Source organism: Ovis aries, chromosome 3 (genome assembly GCF_016772045.2).
Source record: "Ovis aries strain OAR_USU_Benz2616 breed Rambouillet chromosome 3, ARS-UI_Ramb_v3.0, whole genome shotgun sequence".
NCBI classification, from domain to species: Eukaryota; Metazoa; Chordata; class Mammalia; order Artiodactyla; family Bovidae; genus Ovis; species Ovis aries.
The window spans coordinates 192,811,188-192,818,155 of record NC_056056.1 but is presented as its reverse complement, the minus strand read 5'-3'; the positions used below and the strand labels follow the sequence as shown (position 1 = coordinate 192,818,155).

At 38.9% G+C, this 6,968-nt stretch overlaps 1 non-coding gene across 1 annotated transcript; it reads left to right on the top strand.

Moving 5' to 3' along the window:
- The first annotated feature begins 3,388 nt into the window (after positions 1-3,388).
- TRNAK-UUU (transfer RNA lysine (anticodon UUU)) lies at positions 3,389-3,461 on the top strand. The gene has a single exon. It is a non-coding gene; the product is annotated as a tRNA-Lys (tRNA).
- Positions 3,462-6,968: the final 3,507 nt, after the last annotated feature.

Here is a 6,968-nt window from a genome sequence, read left to right as displayed (position 1 = left end):
CCCTAGAGATGCAGCCGTAAGACAGGGATGTTGAGTGGATATGTTGCAGGAAGAGGAACCTCTTCCAGGAACCAAGAGTAGGCTGTTGTGTAGCACTTGGAAATGAATTATCCAAGGAGACACATGTCCTGACAAGCCAAGAAACTTTCCTGGGAAGGGGTTCTCAGGAGGAAAGCAGTGGGGTGAGGGAAACTGGAAGAACTCCTCTGCCATGTGGCTTGCAGTCTCAGGTTTTATGGTGATGGGGTTTGTTTCCAGGTCATCTCTGGCCAATCAGTCTGACTCAAGGTCCTTCCTGGTAGTGTTGCACTGCTCTGCCAATGACAAGGATTCTGAGAGGTCATTAGGACTTAAAGACTGGTGTCTCCTTTTGATCTTTCCTGAATTCTTCTGATTGGTGGTGGCTTGTTAATTTCATGCTCCTTACCAGGAAGTGCTCATGCAAATTGTTACTGTAGTTCCTGGCCAGGCTGGGCAGTTTCAGTCAGTGTTTCCCCTAACAGATGTACTTGAAAATCTCCAACTCTCAGTTTCCCAATTTTCCAGTAGAACGGACCCACTCCCCCATTCTCCATTGCCTAGATACCATGCAAAGTCCTCATCTGAGGCAGCAACCTCATCAGATGACACTTGCTCTCCTTGGATCTGCCTTTACAACTTTCTATTCTAAACCAATAACTAAGATTAGGTCTCAGCATGGGCCAGCTGGAAATTATTGTTCATTTTGTGGGAGGAAAAGGGCTTAGTCACCCCCAAACCAAGTCACCCCAAATTAGATCTGGCTAATATATTTTGGCAGAAAGCAAGGTAAAATGTTTTGGAATGGACTTCAAAGTGCTGGAGCTGAGGGACAGAATATAAAGTGGGATAAGTGAGAATACATTGATTGGGCTTATCCTTCCATGAATCAGGACCTAATGTTCTGACAAGTATGCCTGGAACCATTCCTAATGCACTGCTGGGATGGTTGGTTCCTTGAAGCTTGTGGAAGAAAAAACAATCTACAATAAATGAAATTCAGATTCTAGGACTGTCTTAGCTGAGGACTGAGAAAATGATTTAAAAGGCTAATAGGAATGGGTAGAGTGCTGTGGATTAATTATACAAAACTAGAGAACCCATCAGTTGACTGTTTCCCAGGGGGACCCAGGAGATACTCTCTTCACTAAAGAGAAGAGAAATTGACTAGTCATCGTGTCATACTGGCTGTCCTCTGTAGGCTTGGGTTGATGCTGGGTACCACTTTTGGGCGATGGGCTTCCCTGGTGGCTCAGAGGTTAAAGCATCTGCCTGGAATGCAGGAGACCCGGGTTCAGTCCCTGGGTTGGGAAGATCTCCTGGAGAAGGAATTGGTAACCCACTCCAGTACTCTTGCCTGGAGAATCCCATGGAAGGAGGAGCCTGGTAGGCTAAAGTCCATGCAGTCACAAAGAGTCGGACACGACTGAGCGACTTCACACACACACACCACTTTAGGGCTAGGGTTAAGAAACATATGTATATTTTAAGACAACGTATTTGATGAACTCATTTTTTTCCCTTTATTTTTTTATTTTCAAACTATGGAAGTGTGATAATGCATTTTTAGAAACCTTAGAACGTATAGAACAAAGTTACATATAGTTACACGATTTGTTATAACTTTTTTGAGTAGGTAAATTAAGACTTTTAGTTGGATTTTCAATATCAGACTCTCAAAAATTAATAGAATGAAAATATAGAAAAGTAGAAGGATATAGTAGACCTGAAAAGCACCATGAAACAACAATTTTCACACAACAGGAGGATACAAATTCTATTCAAGTTCCTATAGACTATAAACTAGAAGACACTGGAACATATCCAGGGCCATAAAATGAAGTGCAGAAATTTCATGGTCTAAAGGTACTGAAATCATACAGAGTTTGTTCTCTTATCACTGTGGATTATGTTAGAAATCAATATCAAAAGATATTTTAAAATAGTCCTCATATTTTCAAGTGCTATGTGACATTTACCAAGAAAGCTCTTTGACTTAGCCATTGAAAGCCTCAATAAAGTTAGGAGACGAAAAAAAAAAAACCCTACAGGGGGTGATTGCAGAGGAGAAACATTTACATGAGAAATTAATATCAAAATTGATGCTTTTGAACTGTGATGTTGGACAAGACTCTTGACAGTCCTTTGGACTGCAGATCCAACTTGTCCATCCTGAAGGAAATCAGTCCTGAATATTCATTGGAAGGACTGATGTTGAAACTGAAACTCCACTGTTTTGGCCACCTGATGTGAGGAGCTGACTCACTGGAAAAGACCTTGATTCTGGGAAAGACTGAAGGTGGGAGGAGAAGGGGACGACAGAGGATGAGATGGTTGGATGGCATCACTGACTCAATGGACTTGAGTTTCAGTAAACTCCAGGAGTTGGTGATGGACAGAGAGGCCTGGTGTGCTGAAGTCCATGGGGTTGCGAAGAGTCAGACACAACTGAGTGACTGAACTGAACTGAACATCAAAATGAGGAATTAATATAAAAGATACTTAAGAAACTCCTTGTATTTGGAAATTAAACGTGCATTTTTAAATGATGGGTGTATCTGCAAAACCATAACAAGAAAAATAGAAAATATTTTCATGAACTTATTTTGACTCTCCCAACTTAACTATAGGACTAAGATTCTTTTCTTTATTCCTACATTATTTACATCTATATCTACTTCCTTTCACGTTAAATTCTCAACAACATTAAAGTTAATTTGTTTTAACCCACAGTACACACAAAATAGTCTCAGAGTAACAATCTCAACACTACCAACAAGAATATGATAAATGGCTATAGCTTAATATGTTTTTGTAGTTCTTAAAACCTTTGGGTAATTTAGTACTAGTTTTGTTTTCACATCACATGCAGTAGTTACACTCTGTGTGGTTATGATACAAAATCAATATGCAGTTAAGTTCATTTGCTTCATTTAGCTTTCTATTTTTAGAAATTGTTTTTAAAAATTGTTAATAATTATGTAACATTTGTATATGTTTCCTAAATCAAATCCAAAAAACAATACGTAGTTAAAAAAACCTAACTTTTGTCTCAGAACCCTCCACTCTGTCACCCTCTTGTGTCTGTGGGTGAATTTTGGAAACAATTTTGATTTCTCCTCCCAGTTTTTAAACATAAGAAAAATGTATTTATGTTCATCTTTTGCCTTCTTTTGCTAATATGCTTTATACCTTTTTCCTTCCCACCTTACTTAACAAGATACTAAAGATTGTTTCATAGGATGATATAACGATATTTCACATAACTTAAAAAAATTAATTTATTTATGTTAATTGTGTCTCATAACTGTTCCCAACTGCATATGACAGCTTTGGGTAGATGTACCATTTATCAACCCTCCAGGGCACTGCCTGAATAGCTCAACTGGTAGAGCATCAGACTTTTAACCTGAGGATCCAGGGTTCAAGTCCCTGTTCAGGCAGCATGGTTCCCTTTGAGGGCTTCCCTGGTAGCTCAGATGTAAAGAATCTGCCTGCAATGCTAGACACCTGGGTTTGATTGCTGGGTTGAGAAGATCCCCTGGAGAAGGGATGGCTACCTGATTCCATGGAGAGATGAGCCTGGTTACAGGGCTATAGTCTAATGGGTTAGTTGCTCTGCTGTGTCCAACTCTGCGACCCCATGGACTGGGCTCACCAGACTCTGCTGTCCATAAGGCTGCAGTCTATGGGACCTCAAAGAGTCAGACATGACTGAATGACCAACACTTTCACTTTCAGGGTACTGCAGCCAGGCCTCAGAAGCACTGTTCAGTTCAGTTCAGTCACTTATTTGTGTCCAACTCTTTGCAACCCTATGGACTGCAGCACGGTAGGCTTCCCTGTCCATCACCAACTCCCGAAGCTTGCTAAAAACTCATGTGCATTCAGTCTGTGATGCTATCCAACCATCTCATCCTCTGTCTTTCCTTTCTCCTCCGACCTTCAATCTTTCGCAGCATCAGGGTCTTTTCAAATGAGTCAGTTCTTCACATTAGGTGGCCAAAGTATTGGAGTTTCAACTTCAGTATCAGTCATTCCGATGAACATTCAGGACTGATTTCCTTTAGGATGGACTGGTTGGATCTCCTTGCAGTCCAAGGGACTCTCAAGTGTCTTCTGCAACACCACAGTTCAAAAGCATCAATTCTTCGGTGCTCAGCTTTCTTCACAGTCCAACTCTCACATCCATACATGACTACTGGAAAAACCATAGCCTTGACTAGACAGACGTTTGTTGGCAAAGTAATGTCTCTGCTTTTGAATATGCTATTTAGGTTGGTCATAACTTTTCTTCCAAGGAGTAAGCATCTCTTAACTTCATGGCTGCAGTCACCATCTGCAGTGATTTTGGAGCCCCCCAAAATAAAGTCTGACACTGTTTCCATTGTTTCCCCATCTATTTCCCATGAAGAGGAACTAAAAAGCCTCTTGATGAAAGTGAAAGTGGAGAGTGAAAAAGTTGGCTTAAAGCTCAACATTCAGAAAACGAAGATCATGGCATCTGGTCCCATCACTTCATGGGAAATAGATGGGGAAATGTTGGAAACAAGCAATAAATGAAGGTAAAATAAAATTTTTTACTTTTCTTATTCTTATTTGATCTAACAGATAATTTGTTGAAGAAAACAATAGCAACAGTATATTTAAATATCTATAAATATGTGTATATCATATATATAGATAGATACTTACGCATAAGTGAAATTAATAACAAGCAAGGATACAAGGTATGGTAGGAAGGAATTAGAATTATTTTGTTACTATAAAATACGCTACCCATGAAATGGTATAGTGTTAGTTAAAACTGGACTTGGATTAGTTGCAAAAGTGTATTGCAAACTCCAGGGTATGCATAACTGACATGTAGAAAAGGAAAGAAAGTGGAATAGTATGAAATGCTAATTAAAGCCACAAAGGAAGAAAAAGAGTGGAAGACAAAAATAGGAACAAAGACTAAGAGCAACAAATATAAAACAACAAAGTGGTAGCTATTAATCCCAAAATATCAGTAATCACTTGAATGTCCATGGTCTAAATGCACCAATACAAAGACAAATATTGTCAGAGTGCATCATATAAAACTAAGAAACAACTATATGTTGTCTATAAGAAATCTACTTTAAATACGGTCACATGTATATTAAAAATTAATGAATATAGAAAAATACATCATGCTACCACTAAGCAAAAGAAAAGAGATGGTCGTACTAATTTCAGAACAAGCACTCTTCAAAGCAAAGAAAGTTATCAAGGATGAAGAAATGCATCCATAATAACAAAGTGTCAGTTCTTTAAGAAGGTGTAACAATATACATATGTGACTAACAGCAGAGCATTAATCTGTATGAGGCAGCAAGTGGTAGCCCTGCAAGGAGAAGTACTGAAGCCACTGTCATTGGTGTAGATTTCAACATCCCTTTATCAGAAACGCACTGATCCAACAGGCAGAAAATCAGTAAGGACATAGTTGAACTCAACACACCATCAATCAGCTGGATACAATTGACATCTATAGACTACCTCATCTAAAACAGAAGAAAACACTTTCTTCTCAAGTTCACATGAAACATTCTTCAAGACAGACCACGTTTGGGGCCATAAAGCACATCTTGAAAAACTTAAACAAATAGAAATTATACAACATCTGCCCTCAGATCACAATGAATTAAACTAGAAATCTGACTAAAAAATCCCCAAATAGGTAGAGATTAGGCAACCCCCATCACACAAGAGAAAGAAAAAAATCTCAAGAGAAATTATTAAGTTTATTTATGATTAAAATTATTTTGAAAATGAAATGAAAATATGAGTGGTCAAAATGTGTGGGATGTAGTAGAAGCAGTGCTTTGGAAACAGATAGCATTGAATGCATATATTAGTAAAAGAAGAAAGGTCTAAGTTCAGTCATTCAAGTTTCCACATTAGGAGACTAGAAAAGGAAGAGTAAATTAAATCCAAATTAAACCAGTGAAAAGAAATAATAAAAATTAGAGCAGAAATCAATGAAACTGAAAGTGGGAAATCAATATAGAACAGTGTAACCAAAATCTGTTTCTTTGAAAAGATTAGTAAAACTGATTATCTTTTAGCCATTCTAAAAGACTTGGTGCCTGAACAACAAAAGTAAGAAGAAGAAAAAAAAAAAGAGAGAGAGAGAGAGAGAGCACAGGTTGCTATCATTAGAAATGAAAGAATAGACATCACTGTAGATCCAGGGACCTTAAAAGAATAAGAAAGGAACATTATGATGAATTCTATGCTCACAACTTGGATAACTTAGATGAAATGGAGCTGTTCCTTGAAAGATGCAATTTGCCAAACTTCACAAATGAAAGGCTTCCCTTCTGGCTCAGCTAGTAAAGAATCCGTCTGCAATGTGGGAGACCTGGGTTTGATCCCTGGGTGGGGAAGATCTCCTGGAGAAGGGAAAGGCTACCCACTCCAGTATTCTGGCCTAGAGAATTCCATGGACTCTGTAGTCCACGGGATCACAAACAGTTGGACATGACTGAGCGACTTTCTTTCTTTTTTTTTTTTTTTAAATTTTAAAATCTTTAATTCTTACATGCATTCCCAAACATGACCCCCCCCTCCCACCTCCCTCCCCACAACATCTCTCTGGTCATCCCCATGCACCAGCCCCAAGCATGCTGCACCCTACGTCAGACATGGACTGGCGATTCAATTCTTACACGATAGTCTACATGTTAGAATTCCCGTTCTCCCAAATCATCCCACCCTCTCCCTCTCCCTCCGATTATACAGAGTGAAGTAAGCCAGAAAGAAAAACACCAATACAGTATACTAACACATATATATGGAATTTAGGAAGATGGCAATGACGACCCTGTATGCAAGACATGAAAAAAGACACAGATGTGTATAACGGACTTTTGGACTCAGAGGGAGAGGGACTGAGCGACTTTCAATTTCACTTTCACACATGA